This window comes from Gopherus evgoodei, chromosome 2, assembly GCF_007399415.2.
Source record: "Gopherus evgoodei ecotype Sinaloan lineage chromosome 2, rGopEvg1_v1.p, whole genome shotgun sequence".
Classification (NCBI taxonomy): domain Eukaryota; kingdom Metazoa; phylum Chordata; order Testudines; family Testudinidae; genus Gopherus; species Gopherus evgoodei.
This window is the reverse complement of record NC_044323.1, coordinates 142,802,836-142,819,245: the sequence shown is the minus strand read 5'-3', so window position 1 is coordinate 142,819,245 and position 16,410 is coordinate 142,802,836. Positions and strand designations below refer to the sequence as shown.

The 16,410-nt window shown below is 41.9% G+C and overlaps 1 protein-coding gene across 1 annotated transcript in view; it reads left to right on the top strand.

The window, feature by feature from the left end:
• Nucleotides 1-16,410, top strand: part of CDH12 (cadherin 12) — a 623,017-nt gene that overhangs the window by 69,954 nt on the left and 536,653 nt on the right. The gene's annotated exons all lie outside the window — the stretch shown is intronic.

The window sequence follows — 16,410 nt, the reverse complement described above, 5'->3', positions numbered from 1 at the left end:
TTCCCTATTACCTTACCACCTTCCAAGTGTTTGCAGATGATGCCTTTGATTACCTGCTCCATTATCTTCCCTGGCACAGAAGTTAAACTAACAGGTCTGTAGTTTCCTGGGTTGTTTTTATTTCCCTTTTTATAGATGGGCACTATATTTGCCCCCTTCCAGTCTTCTGGAATCTCCCCCGTCTCCCATGATTTCCCAAAGATAATAGCTAGAGGCTCAGATACCTCTTCTATTAACTCCTTGAGTATTCTAGGATGCATTTCATCAGGCCCTGGTGACTTGCAGGCATCTAACTTTTCTAAGTGATTTTTTACTTGCTCTTTCGTTATTTTCTCTTCTAAACCTACCCTCTTCTCGTAAGCATTCACTATACTAGACATTCCTTCAGACTTCTCAGTGAAGACCGAAACAAAGAAGTCATTAAGCATCTCTGCCATTTCCAAGTCTCCCGTTACTGTTCCCCCCTCCTCATTGAGCAGTGGGCCTACCCTGTCCTTAGTCTTCCTCTTGCTTCTAATGTATTGATAAAAAGTCTTCTTGTTTCCCTTTATTCCCATAGCTAGTTTGAGCTCATTTTGTGCCTTTGCTTGTCTAATCTTGCCTCTGCATTCCTGTGTTATTTGCCTATATTCATCCTTCGTGATCTGACCTAGTTTCCATTTTTTATATGACGCCTTTTTATTTTGTAGGTCACGCAAGATCTCAAGGGTAAGCCAAGGTGGTCTTTTGCCACATTTTCTATCTTTCCTAACCATCGGAATAACTTGCTTTTGGGCCCTTAATAGTGTCCCTTTGAAAAACTGCCAACTTTCCTCAGTTGTTTTTCCCCTCAGTCTTAATTCCCATGGGACCTTGCCTATCAGCTCTCTGAGCTTACCAAAATCCGCCTTCCTGAAATCCATGGTCTCTATTCTGCTGTACTCCCTTCTACCTTTCCTTAGAATTGCAAATTCTATGAGTTCATGATCACTTTCACCCAAGCTTCCTTCTACTTTCAAATTCTCAACAAGTTCCTCCCTATTAGTTAAGATCAAGTCTAGAACAGCTTCCCCCCTAGTAGCTTTTTCAACTTTCTGAAATAAAAAGTTGTCTGCAATGCAGTCCAGGAACTTATTGGATAGTCTGTGCCCCGCGGTGTTATTTTCCCAACATATATCTGGGTAGTTGAAGTCCCCCATCACCACCAAATCTTGGGCTTTGGATGATTTTGTTAATTGTTTGAAAAAAGCCTCATCCACCTCTTCCGCCTGATTAGGTGGCCTGTAGTAGACTCCCAGCATGACATCACCTGTGTTTTTTACCCCTTTTAGCCTAACCCAGAGACTCTCCACCCTTCTGTCTCCTATGTCCATCTCCACCTCAGACCAAGTGTGTACATTTTTAATATATAAGGCAACACCTCCTCCCTTTTTCCCCTGTCTATCCTTCCTGAGCAAACTATACCCATCCACACCAACATTCCAGTCGTGTGTATTATCCCACCAAGTTTCAGTAATGCCAATAATGTCATAGTTGTATTTATTTATTAGCACTTCCAGTTCTTCCTGCTTATTACCCATACTTCTTGCATTTGTATAAAGGCATCTAAGATACTGGTTTGATCTCGCCTCCCAGCTTTGCCCTGACCCTCCTTCCTCTCTGCCATTATAGCCCGTGCTCCCTCCTGTTTCCAACCCATCTCCCAGGTCTTGTTCCCCACTTACCTGTGGGCTTTGCTCACCTGTCCCCGTCGAACCTAGTTTAAAGCCCTCCTTACTAGGTTAGCCAGTCTGTGCGCAAATAAGGCCTTTCCCCGCTTCGAAAGGTGAACGCCATCTGTTCCTAGCAGTCCTTCCTCAAATAGCATCCCATGGTCGAGGAAGCCAAAGCCCTCCTGGCAACACCATCTTCGCAGCCAGGCATTCACCTCCACGATGCATCTGTTTCTGCCCGGACCCCTACCTTCAACAGGAAGAATCGAAGAGAATACCACCTGCGCTCCAAACTCCTTAACCCGTACTCCCAGAGCCCTGTAGTCACTCTTGATCTGCTCAGCATCACACCTCGCAGTATCATTTGTGCCTACATGGATGAGTAGCATGGGATAGTAGTTAGAAGGCCGGATAATCCTCGACAAAGCCTCTGTAACATCTCGGATACGGGCCCCTGGCAGACAGCATACCTCCCGGGATGAACGGTCAGGGCGACAGATGGGTGTCTCCGTCCCCCTCAGCAGAGAGTCTCCAACCACCACTACCCTACGTTTCTTAGCAGTGGTGGCAGCAGTCCTCCCAGCCTTAGGGGTACGAGGCTTCACCCCCTTAACTACTGGGGGTGATTTCTTCTCTCCTGTATCAAGAAGAGCATAATGGTTATCTTTTACCATAACAGGAGGGTTCGCAGCAGCGGTGGAGCACTGCCTGCTGCTAGAAGTAACCAGCTGGCTGTGTCCGCCCTGAGCCTCCTCCTCCACTGGAGTGTGAAGCATCTCCTCCACTGGAGTGTCAGTAGTCCTGTCAACTGGGACAGCACCATCAGCTGTCTCCACATGGATACTGTCCAGGAATTGCTCATGGACATGGATGTTCCTCAGCCTGGCCACCTCCTCCTGTAGCTCTCCCACGTGCTGCCTGAGAGATTCCACCAGCAGGCACCTTTCACATTGGATGCCACCCCCAGCCTGGATATCAGTAAGTGGAAATTGCAAATTACAGTCTTTGCAAGCCCACACCAGAATCTGGGTAAAAGCATCCATGCTTTGGTGCTCTGTCTGGCTACAGGCGCAGGTGGAGGAGACAGAAGTAGTGCTAGCACAGGTGTTGCGGGTCCTCCTCACCATTGTAAGCCTCCCTCTGTCAAACTCTCTCAAAGTCCTCTCTGCTGTAAACAGAAAGGTTTTCAATGTGGTCAGGTTATGGGTTCAGGGGACCAATGGGTCACAGATGAGACCGACAAGGGACACCCCCTCCCTTCCTACTCCCCTTCCAAACTCCCTTGCAAATCTCCCTGTTAGCAGCTCCTGTTCGCTAAGCTCCCTGGTCGCTTGTGCGCAGCTTTATAAAGCCCTGGCCTGAGTGAATGCCCCGCCCACTGGTTAAGGTTCAGCCAATTACCAGAGGCTTCTAGCTTTCAAACCTTCCTAGTAGCTCCACCTCCAACTGCCAGCTACAGCACACGGTCCTTCAAACAAACAAACCAAACAGACTGACAAACACAAGCTCAGCACACAGCAAGTAACCCCCAAACACACACACAAACCCAAACACTGCAGACAGTCACTTACCCCACAGATGCTGTAGGTGCTTCTCCTTCACCTGGAGAACTCCCTTGCAAAACTCCCTGTTAGCAGCTCCTGGTCGCTAAGCAAAACAACAAACATCACAATTCTAAGCAAACTATAACAAGCAGCTATACGGAGCAACAAAACAGCAACTACAGCAAGGCAGGTGAAACTTACAAGTGCTACAATCTTAGCTAAACTAAACTAAACTAAAAAGCAAAACCTATGGTGCACCTTATGCTATGGGGAGATCATAGAGGGCAGAGTAATATGTGCCCAGGATACAGCTTCCAAGGCAGCCCCCCAAGGAAGCCAAGGGATGGTGGCTGCAGCAGTGGATATGGCTGAAAGCAGTGAGCCCCGAAGCAAAGCCCACAGGAGCAGAGCTTAGCGGTGGCACAAACCTGTACTAGCGGCAAAGCGCCGCGGAGTTTAAGAGAGGTTTTAAGACATAGACCAAGGTTTAGCTTGAGTCTGTGTGCTGGGGAAACAGAGCCAGCAGCTAAAATAATAAAATAAAAGTATAGAAAGTTTCACAGAGGGATTCTTACCAGTCCCCAAGGTAGCAGCAAAGGCAGAAGCAACAACATCAGAAGAAGCAAGGAGGGCTCGGTATGGTCTCGATAATCAGGAGATCTCTCAGGCAGCAATTCGTTCTTCATGGGGGGGTTAAAAAATGGGGGTACGCTCAAAAATAAAACGAGAGCAGAGAAAGGACCCCCCAGAACCTCTGCCTAATCAGACCAGTCAGCAATGCTGGAACCTTTCCGATGTTTGTTTTAAAAATGCCTGTTTTTAAAGGCAGACTCAGGCAGTTTCCCGCCAGTAATCCTGATAGGCTCCCTCTGTCACAGGGGAGGAGACACAGGGAAAAACTGCAGGTGAGTACAGAGACGTACCTGCGCAGAGTCCTGAACAATAGGTGTGAGTTCACACCTCAGGACTCAAAAGCACTTGAGGCCTATGACTCATGCCCAGGATCTTAAAAACACATTAGGTCTTGCAGCTCTGGACATTGCCTACCCTACACAAAGCCCAGGTTTAACAAGGTGATAACAGGACCAACTCTTTGAATAGGGCAGTGGTCCCACTTAGCATGCAGCACAAGTGGCCATCCCTTTGAGAAGGGCAATGGCTCTTGGTAAACAACTTAAGGGGCCCTCCCTTTGAGAAGGGCAGTGGCCCTGGTAAACAACTTAACAGCCAGGGAGGGGCGGCCACAGGAGGAGAACAAAAACAAAATGGAGTATGGGGACAGCTGTAAGAAACAAAATGGAGTAGGGCTATAGCTGTAACAGACAATATTTGCAAATATTATCATACAGTTTAAGGCTAGAAGGGACTACCAAATGATCTAATCTGATCTCCTCTATATAACAGGCCACCAACACCACCCAGCACCTGCTACATTAGATTAGAATATGTGCCACAGGCAGAGAATAGGAGGGATTGAGGTGCACCAATGCCCAAGGACCCTGCAGTGGCAGAGAAATAACACTGCTCTACACCCAAAATGCTTCTAAAATAAATGTAGTCCAACTTTACTAATTCTGGGTCACTGAGAAAGAAAATGATGCTTAAAATTGTTGATTGGCTCTAGTTTTCAAGATATGCTATTGGGTCAGTATATACAACCCTTGACTTGGGAATGGCGGAGGATAAGTGAGTTTTAAAGGGAAAGGATCTCAATTTAAACCAGAAATGACTAAAAAACATCTTTGACTGGATCTATGAATAAATCTATGACTGGGTTTGGACAGTACTTGCTTTTGAGGCAAAACAATGAATGATGCAATCTGAAGTTGGTATTGCATCATACATGATATGAATTGCATCATGTTCTTCCTAGAAGTCATGGATGATGCAATCATAAGGAAGCTTACATCACTCTGCTGAACAAATTGCCCTATATCAGCTCTAGAAATCATACAGTGTCGTGCTCTCTTCTTTGTCAGTGATTTTGCAAAGGGACACATTTCTGTTTAGCCAAAGTGAGCAGAGATGCTTCGTACTTGTGTGAACAGTGCAGATAACTTCTGCTACGTTTGTGGTGAAGTGACTTTTGCATCACAAAAGCGCAGTCTAACCACTCTGATTAAGAAAGCCTATCACCTTTCTTTTGGCTGCAAAATTGGAGATCAGGACAAGAGGTGGGCCCCACACATATGCTGCAACACTTGTGCAACAAATCTTCGCCAGTGGTTGAACAGGAAAAGGAAATCTATGCCTTTTGCAGTGCCAATGATTTGGAGAGAGCCAACAGATCATGCCAGCGATTGTTACTTCTGCACGGTGCCTCCAGTTGGGAAAGGTGTGTCAAAGAAGAAAAAGTGGACTGTGCATTATCCAAACATTCCATCAGCTATACGCCCAGTACCTCACGGAGCAGGACTGCCGGTTCCTGATGCACCAGAATCATTCTCACTTGAGTTAGACGAGGAAGAGGAAGAGGATGAAACTTCTGGTCCTGAACCATCAATGTCACAGGACCCACATTTTCTCCCATCCTCCTCCTCTGAACCACACCTCAGAACACAAGGTGAACTGAATGACCTTGTCAGGGATTTGGAACTACCCAAGAGTAAGGCAGAGCTGTTGGGCTCCAGACTACAGCAGTGGAATCTCCTGGCAGGCTATCAGGGTAAATGGAGCCCATCAATGCTTGCAGACTGTTGCTGGACAGTGACAAGAGATGCTCCATTTAATGAATACAAGAGACAAGCCAAGAAGCGCCGAGTAGACACTGAATAGGACTAAACTATGTACATAATAGTTTTTTGCCTTTTGTTTCATAATCAATTTTATTTATATAACCCTTTTGCTGATTTTTAAAGTGTTACATAAACAGGACAGGTGAAATATTATCCTGTAAAGCAACCATAAACACATGAAAAGACCTAGGTTTACAATTTATGATTAAAACTCTACTATCTACACAATATACATAGACATAAAATGTAAAAACTTAAATATCTTAGAAACAGTAGCCAATCAGTTGTTTTAATTGTCAAAATTGAATTCAGCACATCAAAATACATAATAAATATCACATTTTATCTCTGAAGCGGAAGACTTCTCAAAAATTGTAGACCAGTGTAATTGAGATAATGTCTCTCAGGGATGGTCTAGACAGTATTTGGTCCTTCCGTGAGGACAGAGGACTGCACTCGATGACCTCTCGAAGTCCCTTCCAGTCCTAGAGTCTATGAATACCCAGATAATCCTGGCAAGTGACCCCCACTTCAGTGAAAGGTGAAAAAACCCCAAGGTTACTGCCAATCTGACCTTGGGGAAAATGCCAAATGTGGGGTTGGGAAGAAAATCAGTTAGATCTTGAGCATGTGACAGAGAAAGTCAGCCAAGCACCTGAGACAGAGAGAACTTCAATGCCACCTCAGAGCACTGACCCTCCTTGTCCAGTGCCCCATCTCTAGCCATGGCCACCTCCGGTGATTCAGAGGAAGGAAATGGGGAAAAAAGCAATTCTGGGGGAGGGAAAAATCTCTTCTTGATCCCTGCAGGGAAGAATCCTTTCCTGACCATCTGAAACCCTGAAACAGGATTATTAATAATAAACCTAATAAGCCCTTATTAGAAACATAAGATGTCTAACAAAACTCAGCCCTTGGGCTGTTGATACCTGCCCCCATCAGATGCAACCCCATCATACAATTGCTCTAATCAATTTGTCCAGATCTCTCTCAAAATTACTTAAGTTGTGTTCCCCAACACCTATCAGGAGGCTGTTCCATAACCTCAGAAGGTTAGAAACTTTCTTCTAATTTTCAGGCCAAATTTGTTCAAGACCAGTTTAAATACATTTGTTCTTGGGCCAGTGCTGTCCTTTAACTTAAATAGCTCTTACCCCTTCCTGGTATTTACCCCACAATTTATAGAGATCAATTATATCCCCTCTTAGCTTTTGTTGTTGGTTGGTTGGTTGGTTTGTTTATTTGTTTGTTTTTTCCTGTGTAAGCAAGCCAAACTCTTTCAGTCTTCTCTAATAAGATAGGCCCTCCCTTCCTCTCATCATCATAATAGCTTTTCTCTGGACCTGCTCCAGTTTGAATTAATTGTTCTTGAACAAGCATTCCAAATGAGGTCTTACCTTGTACAATGGCATTAATACTTCTGTCTCTCTACTAGAAGTGCCTTGCAGATGCATCCTAGGATTCTATTTGCCTCTTTCCCAAAATGCATCACACTGGTGGTGCATAGTCATTCTCTGATTGACCATACACACAAGTCTCTCTTGCCTTCTCTGTCACTTCTACTTGATGTGCTCTCAGCTTGTAGCAGAAATTCTTATTATTAGATCCTATGTGCATGACCTCCCACTTTGTACTATTGAATTTCATCTCAATTCTGTTACTCTAGCCTTCAGAGAGACAAGGTGGGTGAGGTAATATGTTTTATTGGACTAACATCTGTTACTGAGAGAGATAAGCTTTTGAGCTTACACAGAATTCTTATTCAGGTCTGGGAAACTAATTCAAGTATCATTATTAAAAACAAGGTTTAAACACATTTTTTAGCATAAGTTGTTAACACGTATTTCATATTGTGTTTAACTGACACTTTGAGTATGTTTCCCAGACCTGAAGAAGTGCTCTGTGTAAACTTGAAAGCTTAACTCTCTCACCAACAGAAGTTGGTCCAATAAAAGAGATTACCTCAGCCACTTTGTCACTTTAATATCCTGGGTTCAACAAGGTTACAGCTCATCTAGATCTTCCTCCATAGAATTCCAGTCCTCTTTCATATTGATGATGCTCCAAACTTTGTATCATCAGTAAATTTCATTAGCACGCTACTATTTTTATGTCAAGACCACTAATAAAATTATTGAAAGATTGGTCCCAAGACCGATCCCTGAAGTAATCCACTAGCAACCTTCCTCCCACCCAATAATTCAGCTTTCAGCACAATCCATTTTCTTCTCCCCTTAAACTAGTTCTTTATCCACTTTACAATGCCTGTGCTGATAACCATCTTGTCTAATTTAACTAATAATTTCCCATGTGGTATTGTATCAAAAAGTTTACTGAAGTCCAAGTGTATTAGATCCCCTGCACTTATCCTTCTAACAAATCAGTTATTTTTTTTCAAAGAAGCTGATCAGGTTAGTTTGGCATGGTCTACCTTTACCACTTATCTTCAAGAAGTTAATTATTCTTTCCTTCATAATTTATCCTAAAGCTTTGAATATTATTGCAGTCAGACCAGCAGGTCTGTAATTGCCCAGATCATTTCTCCCCCTATTCTTAACTACAAATATGATATTAGCAATTCTCCAGTCATATGGTTCTACCCCAAAATAGATAGATTTATTAAAAATCCTTGCCCTTGGACTAGCAACCTCATGAAATGGCAGAGTTCATGATTCTAAGGAATGGTAGGAGGGAAAACAGCACAATAAAGACAATGGATTTTAAGAAGGCAGACTTCAGCAAACTGAGGGATTGGTAGGTAAAATTCCATGAGAAGCAAGTCTAAGAGGAAAAACAATTGAAGACAATCGGCAGTTTTTCAAAGAGACATCATTAAGGGCACAAGAGCAAACTATCCCACTGCGTGGGAAAGATAGAAAGTATGGCAAAAGATGACCCTGGCTTAACGAGGAGATCTTCAATTGTCTAAAACTCAAAAAGAGTCCTACAAAAAGTGGAAATTCGGTCAAATTACAAAGGATCAATATAAACAACATAAGTAGGCAGTGACAAAATTAGAAAAGCCAAGGCACAAAATGAGATCAAACTAGCTAGGCACATAAAAGGAAACAAGAAAATATTCTACAAATACATTAGAAGCAAAAGGAAGACCAAGGACAGAGTAGGCCCGTTAATCAATGAGGGGAAAGACAATAATAGAAAATGTGGAAATGGCAGAGGTACTTAATGACTTCTTGGTTTTCACCAAGTAGATTGGTGGTGTTGGGACGTTTAAAATAGTGAATGCCAGTGAAATTGAGATAGGATCAGAGTCTAAAGTAGAGAAAGAACAAGTTGAAAAGCATTTAGACAAGTTAGATGTCTTCAAATCACCAGGGCCTGGTGAAATGCATCCTAGAAAACACAAGGAGCTGATTAAGGAGATATCTGAGCCGTTAGCAATTATCTTTGAAAAGTCATGGAAGACAGAAGACATTCCAGAAGACTGGAAAAGGGCAAGTATAATGCCCCTCTATAAAAAGGGAAATAAGGACAACCTGGGGAATTACAGACCAGTCAGCTTATCTTCTGTACCTGGAAAGATAATGGAGCAAATAATTAAGCAATCAATTTGCAAACACCTAGAAGATAATAAGGTGATAAATCACAGTCAGCATGGATTTGCCAAGAACAAATCATGTCAAACCAACCTGATAGCTTTCTTTGACAGGGTTACAAGCCTTGTGGATAGGGGTAGATGTGCTATATCTTAACTTTAGTAAGGCTTTTGATACTGTTTCTCATGACCTTCTCTTCAATAAACTAGGGAAATACAGCCTAGATCATGCTACTATAAGGTGGGTGCATAACTGGTTGGAAAACAATTTCCAGAGAGTAGTTATTGGTTCACAATCATGCTGGAAGGGCAGAACAAGTGGGGTTCTGCAGGGATCAGTTTTGGGTCTGGTTCTGTTCAATATCTTTATCAAAGATTTAGATAATGGAGAGTACACTTATAAAGTTTGTGGATAACACCAAACTGGAAGGGGTTGGAAGTGCTTTGGAGGATAGGATTAAAATTCAAAATGATCTGCACAAGTTGGAGAAATGTTTTGAAGTACATAGGATGAAATTCAATAAGGACAAATGCAAAATACTCCACTTAGGAAGGAACAATCAGTTGCATACATACAAAATGGGAAATGACTGACTAGGATGGAGTACTGTGGAAAGTGATCTGGAGGTTATAGTGGATCACAAGCTAAATATGAGTCAACAGCATAACACTGCTGCAAAAAAAAAAGCGAACATCTTTCTGGGATGTATTAGCAGGAGTATTGTAAGCAAGACATGAGAAGTAATTCTTCCACTCTACTCCACTCTGATTAGGCCTCAGCTGGAGTGTTGTGTCCAGTTCTGGGCACCACATTTCAGGAAAGATGTGGACAAATTGGAGAAAGTCCAGAGAAGAGAAACAAAAATGATTAAAGGTCTAGAGAACATGACCTATGAGGGAAGATTGAAAAAATTGCGTTTGTTTAGTTTGGAGAAGAGAATACTGAGAGGGGATATGATTACAATTTTCAAGTACATAAAAGATTGTTACAAGGAGGAGGGAGAAGAATTGTTCTTCTTAACCTCTGAGCATAAGACAAGAAGCAATGGGCTTAAATTAAAGCAAGGGCAGTTTAGGTTGGACATTGGGAAGAAACTTCCTAACTGTCAAAGTTGTTAAGCACTGGAATAAATTGCCTAGAGAAGAGGTGGAATCTCCATCATTGGGGATTTTTAAGAGCAAGTTTGACAATCACCTGTCAGGGATGCTCTACATAATACTTAGCCCTGCCTTGAGTGCAGGGGACTGGACAAGATGACCTCTCAAGGTCTGTTCCAGTCTTATGATTCTATGATTCCTATGTACCAGTTCTCTCAATATTCTGGGATGGCCTATTCCTCCTGATTTGAATGCATTACATTTTTCTTCCACCTCAGATTGGTAACATCCATTTCTAGATGCTCATTTCTGTTTGCTGTACTGCCTTCATGCACATGTTCCATATTATCATCCTTATTGAAAATCAATGGAAAATATTCATTTAGTTTTGGGTCCATACCTAGATTCTCTCATCTGTTTCCCAGCCACACTGCATAGTAGCCCAACTTTATCCTTCCTTATTCTCTTTTTATAGATATAACTCATACCTCTGTTTATTTTAATTTCCTAGGCAAGAGCTAATCCAGTTTGGCTTTTAGCAATTCTAACTTTATTCCTACATGTTCTAACCTCCATGAAGTAGCATTTCTGGTGATTATTCATCCAGCAAAATCTGGAGCCTACAAATGTTATACCCCTTGTTTGGAATACAGTATTTTGTACAGTTGCTTTGAAGAAATTCCAGGCCTTCTCCATATTTCATCCTTGAATTCTTCAGTGAAGCTAACTTCTTTAACTAATTTTCCAAAGTCTGCCCTTTCTGAAATAAAAAAAAGCATAGTTGACAGCCTGGTTTTGATTATCATTCCATTTAATTTAAACTGAATCAACTCACCATCATTTGATTCAAGCTTATTTCCTATGACATCTCTTCTATGATGCCTTCACTACTCACCATAACCAAGTCTAAAATTACATCACTTCTTGTTGGTTCAGTTACAATTTGATAAAGAAAACTGTCATCTATCACACTGAGGAATAACTAGTATTAGTAGCATTTATTCTCCAATCTATATCTGGGAATTTAGTCTTCCCTAATAAGAAAATTTCCAAAAGTATTTATCATTCTAACAATGTTAGAGACCTCTGTCCATATCCAGGTCTGACCATGGGGATCTATAGCTGTCCCCTAACACTATCTCAACAAAACCTTTTTATAATACTTCCCCAAAGTGATTTTGACCCAAATAGAGATTCTGTTTTGTCCATATTATCACTTCTTATTTCTTTACAGTTTACTACTTTATTGATGTTCGACACTACCCCACCACCTTTACCTTTATTTCTCTCTTTCCTAAACAGCACCTATGTTCAGTACCTGCATTCCAGGCACGAATGCTATTCCACCATGCTCCTGTAATCCCTATAATACATGGGATTATTCAGGATGAAAGTCACTCTATACATGTACAAAATTATTGTTAATATTATGCCTGCAGTCTAACAATGACAGTCAAGTGTTTAAATGACAATTCCTAGTGTGAACAAAGGAGTAGACAGTTCATCAAAGAATGGAAATACATCTCACGTGTACAAGCTGGGGATAAGCTTTGCAGCTGAGCTTGTGACTATTGTCTTTGTATGAAAAAGCAGTTCAAAGAATGAACAGACAAAGAATGGGAAAAAAACAGTGAAAGTGTATTGCTCTAAGGATTTCTGTCTCCTTTTGAGAACTGAATGATGTGCTGACTTGTAGGGGAACTACATGTACAGATTCAATGACTTGTCTAGAGTAATTTTGTTCTACTGTATGGTAAGTGACAACTTATGAGCCTTGTGCAAGTGGGACATTGGAGGGGGAAAAAGTCATGAAATCATATTGATGACTAAAAATTTTTTCACACCAATTCTTAACATCGAAATTATATTATGATTAACTAGCATCCGTATTATGTAAAGTGACATCTATTCATACAGGGCCAGTATAAACAGTTTTGTTCACTGTGCAATTTAGTCAGAAGACTATGTAGTGATGTGCTCAATGTACAATGTATGTCACTGAAAAATAATTTTTGAACAAAAAAAAGATATTTCTATAAAGTAAAGCAGTCATGAAGTAAAACACACTCAGCTACTTATAAATGATTTTTTCCAGGTGATCTTTGAGAGCAGAAAACTTCTCAATAGTTGTCTTGTTGAAATCTGCTATTTCTTGGATGATCTGTTTCTCCACTGACAGCATCACTAGTGTATTCAGATTGGAAGGAGGTTTCAAGTAGAGTTCTACAGGGATCTGTTCTGGGTCGGGTGTTATTTAACATCTTTATTAATGACCTGGATGTTGGAAGACAGAGCATACTGATTAGATCTGCAGATGGCCCAAAGCTAGGGTGTGTATGTGTGTATGGGGGTTGCCAACACTTTAGAAGATAGAACTAAATTTCAAAGGGATCTTGATAATTTGGAGAACTAGGCTATAGATAACAAAATGAAATTCAACAAATTCAGATATAAGGTACTACACTTGGGGAAGAAAATGCAAATGTGCAAATACAGAATGGGGGATAACTGCCGTGGCAACAGCACTACTGGCAAAGATCTGAGAATTGTGGTGAATCACAACTTCAACATGAGTCAACAATTTCATGCAGTTGCAAAAAAAGGCAAATGCAATTTTGGGTTGCATTAACGGAGGCATAGCATGCAAGTCATAGGAGGTAATAGTACCACTCTACTTGGTACTGGTTAGGCCTCAGCTAGAGTAGCGTCCAATTTTGGCCAGTGCTGTATTAAAAGGAAGTAGAGAAATTGAAAAGGATTCACAAGTGACTGACAAGACGATCCAAGGGATGGAATGCAAACCATGCGAGCAAAGGCTGAAGAGACTGGCTACGTTTTGTTTAGAAAAGAGGAGATTAAGTAGAGACATGATAGTGGCCTTCAAATACTTGAAAGGCTGCCATAAGAAATATGGAGAAAAAAGTGTTCTTTCTTGCCACAGAGGGCAGGACAAGAGGCAATGTGTTCAAACTGTAGCATAGCAGATTTAGAATAAATCTCAGGAAAAAAAGCTTCCTAATTGTAAAACAAAACAAAACAGTAGGACAGTGGCGCAGACTGTCTGGAGAAGTCATGGAATCTCCTACACTAGAGGTATTCAGAAAGAGTCTGTATAGCCATCTGTCTTGGATGGTTTAGACACAACAAATCCTGCATCTTGGTGAGAGATGGCTAAATGACACTCACAGTCCCTTCTAACCTTATGGTTTTATGATTAATGGTAAGATTTTGTCACGGATATTTTTAGGAAAAGTCATGGAGAGGTCACAGGCAATAAAGAAAAACTCAAGAAAACCCATGACCAGTCCCTGACTTTCACTAAAAATATCCCTGAGAAAATGGGGAGGGAGGCGGGTTCAGCCCTTATCGCTGCTGTGGCTCTGGGGTCTCCTGCTGCAGTGATGAGTGGGAGTGCTGGGTTCCCACCCCTCATGGAGGCTGAGCAGCTCGGTATGGGGGACCTCTGTGGTGGCAGGGAACACCAAGCCCCTTGCCCATAGCAGGAGAGAGCTCCAGGGGGTCCTCCACCTCCTATGGGAGCTGGGCTGCTGCAGGTTCCCCTCACACACACACCTTGGCTGGGCAGCTGCAAAGGGTCCCCCTGCCACCCACTATGGCTGGGCAGCTGCAGATCCCCCACCCCCAGGGCTGGGAAGCTGTGGGGGGTCCCCTGCCATCTGTCATTTTGCAATAACTATGCACTCACCAGATGTTTTATTAATACAAAGCTTTCATATACATGAACAATTATATTGTCACAGATATCTTGTGCCTCTTGTTTCATTGTCTTCATTTCAGTTCTACATCTGGGAAACTCAGACTTATTGACATAGGCACTGACTCCTTGGGTGAGCCAGGACTGGAATACTGATGGGGAAAAAATAGTGGGTGCAGATCACCCACCAGCAGCCAGCTCCTTCCACTCCCCCCAGTGCTTCCCACTTGCTAGCAGCCCCTCTGATCAGTGCCTTCCCTCCCCCTTCCAGCACCTCTTACCACCATGATAAGATGTTCCTTGGTGTTCAGGAAGCACTGGGGGGGGATGTGGAGCAAGGATGGGACAAACTCAGGGGAAGGAAGAGTTGGGGCGGGGTTGGGGCAGGGTGGACAAGGTGAGATGGGGGTGGAAGCTTAGGGGTTGAGGTGGACTGGGGGCCGGGCCTGAGGCAGAGATTAAAAAGTTGGCACTGCTGCTTGTTGAGCAACTTGACATCCTGGATCCTCAATGGATTCCCACGTTTTGTTGATACTGCTCACAAACTCAGTAGTAACTCTCTCACTGTCCTGTTTTTGCAGTTGGCTGTACAGCACATCAACATGGCACATTCTATTGTGGCAGGAGGGAAGGAATTCCCTGATTTCCAGCGTTCTAACAAATACCCATAACAACTGAATTACAATCGACTCAAAATAATCAAAAAGTTTGATTGTCTTAAAATATTCAAGAAGATTCTCTTCACACTGAGAGATGACATTAAGTGGCTAACTAATAAAGTTCCATCACATTGCAACCCCTTTCTGAAGCCTTCTAGCCACTGGCATCTGCATCTTCAGTCCTTTTTTCAGAGTGTGTAAAGAAGGCTTCAAAGCCAAAGAAAATTCTCCCTTGCAATATTTTACATATTTCTTGCTCCATGTTTAGGTTTAGTTGGTGGGCATAACAATAAACCTAATGTACATTTGGGTTTCTGTCCCTTCCCTTCCTTTGGATTCTGCCAAACTCTTCAAATATTGCACTGGCAGCATCATGTTTTTGAGCAATCAATTTCTGTTTGTCACAGTGCTCAAAGAAAATTGATCAAGAAAAGCTGTAGCATTTGATTCTGCACAAGATTTTTTAAATGTATAAAACCATAAAACCTTTACCCATCTCCATCAGTAAACCAGTACTATTGATCAGCAGCTTGTTTAGCCACATATTAGGTTCTTCTCAACTGCTGGATAATGAACTCTTTAATCATGTGCAGCATACATTCAAGTAGCTCGTTCTGCATAGTTTTTGAAAGACTCTTAAACACTTATAGTTTTCACATTTCACATTCCATGTCTATACTGGATAGAAAATCTGCTAAACCTCAAAACACTCCTAGATTCAAAGATGATTCTGTTTCATTATGGTCAAATAATGCCAATTCAAAAGCATACACAAACAATTAATTTTGACAGAATATACTGGTTCCTGTCAACTTCCTTATTATGTTTTCTTATTCCTACATGATAGATTTCATGGAAATGTAGAGCAAGAAAGGACCTCAAGAAGTCATTCAGTCCAGCCTCCTATGTTGTGATAGGACCAAGCAAACCTAGACCATCTATGACAGGTGTTTGTCCAACCACTTCTTAAAAAACTTCTAATTATGGGGATTCTACAACCTCCCTGGGAAGCTTGTTCCAAAGTTTACCTACCCTTACAGTTAGAAATTGTTTCCTCAAATCTAACCTAAATCTCCTTTACTGCAAACTAAGCTGATTGCTTCTTGTTTTACCTTCAATGGCCACAGAGAACAATTGATCACTGTCCTCTTTGTAACAGCCCTTAACATAGTTGAAGATTGTCATCAGGTCACCCATTCAAGACTATTCTTCATTTTTCAAGACTAAACATGACCAGTTTTTTAACCTTTCCTCCTCAGGTTTTCTAGACCTTTTATTATTTTTATTGTTCTCTTCTGGATTCTCTCTAATTTGTCCAAATTTTTCTTAAAATGTGGTGCCCAGGATTGGACACAATACTCCAGCTGAATCCTCACCAGTTCCTAGTAGAACAGGAAAATTACCTCTCATGT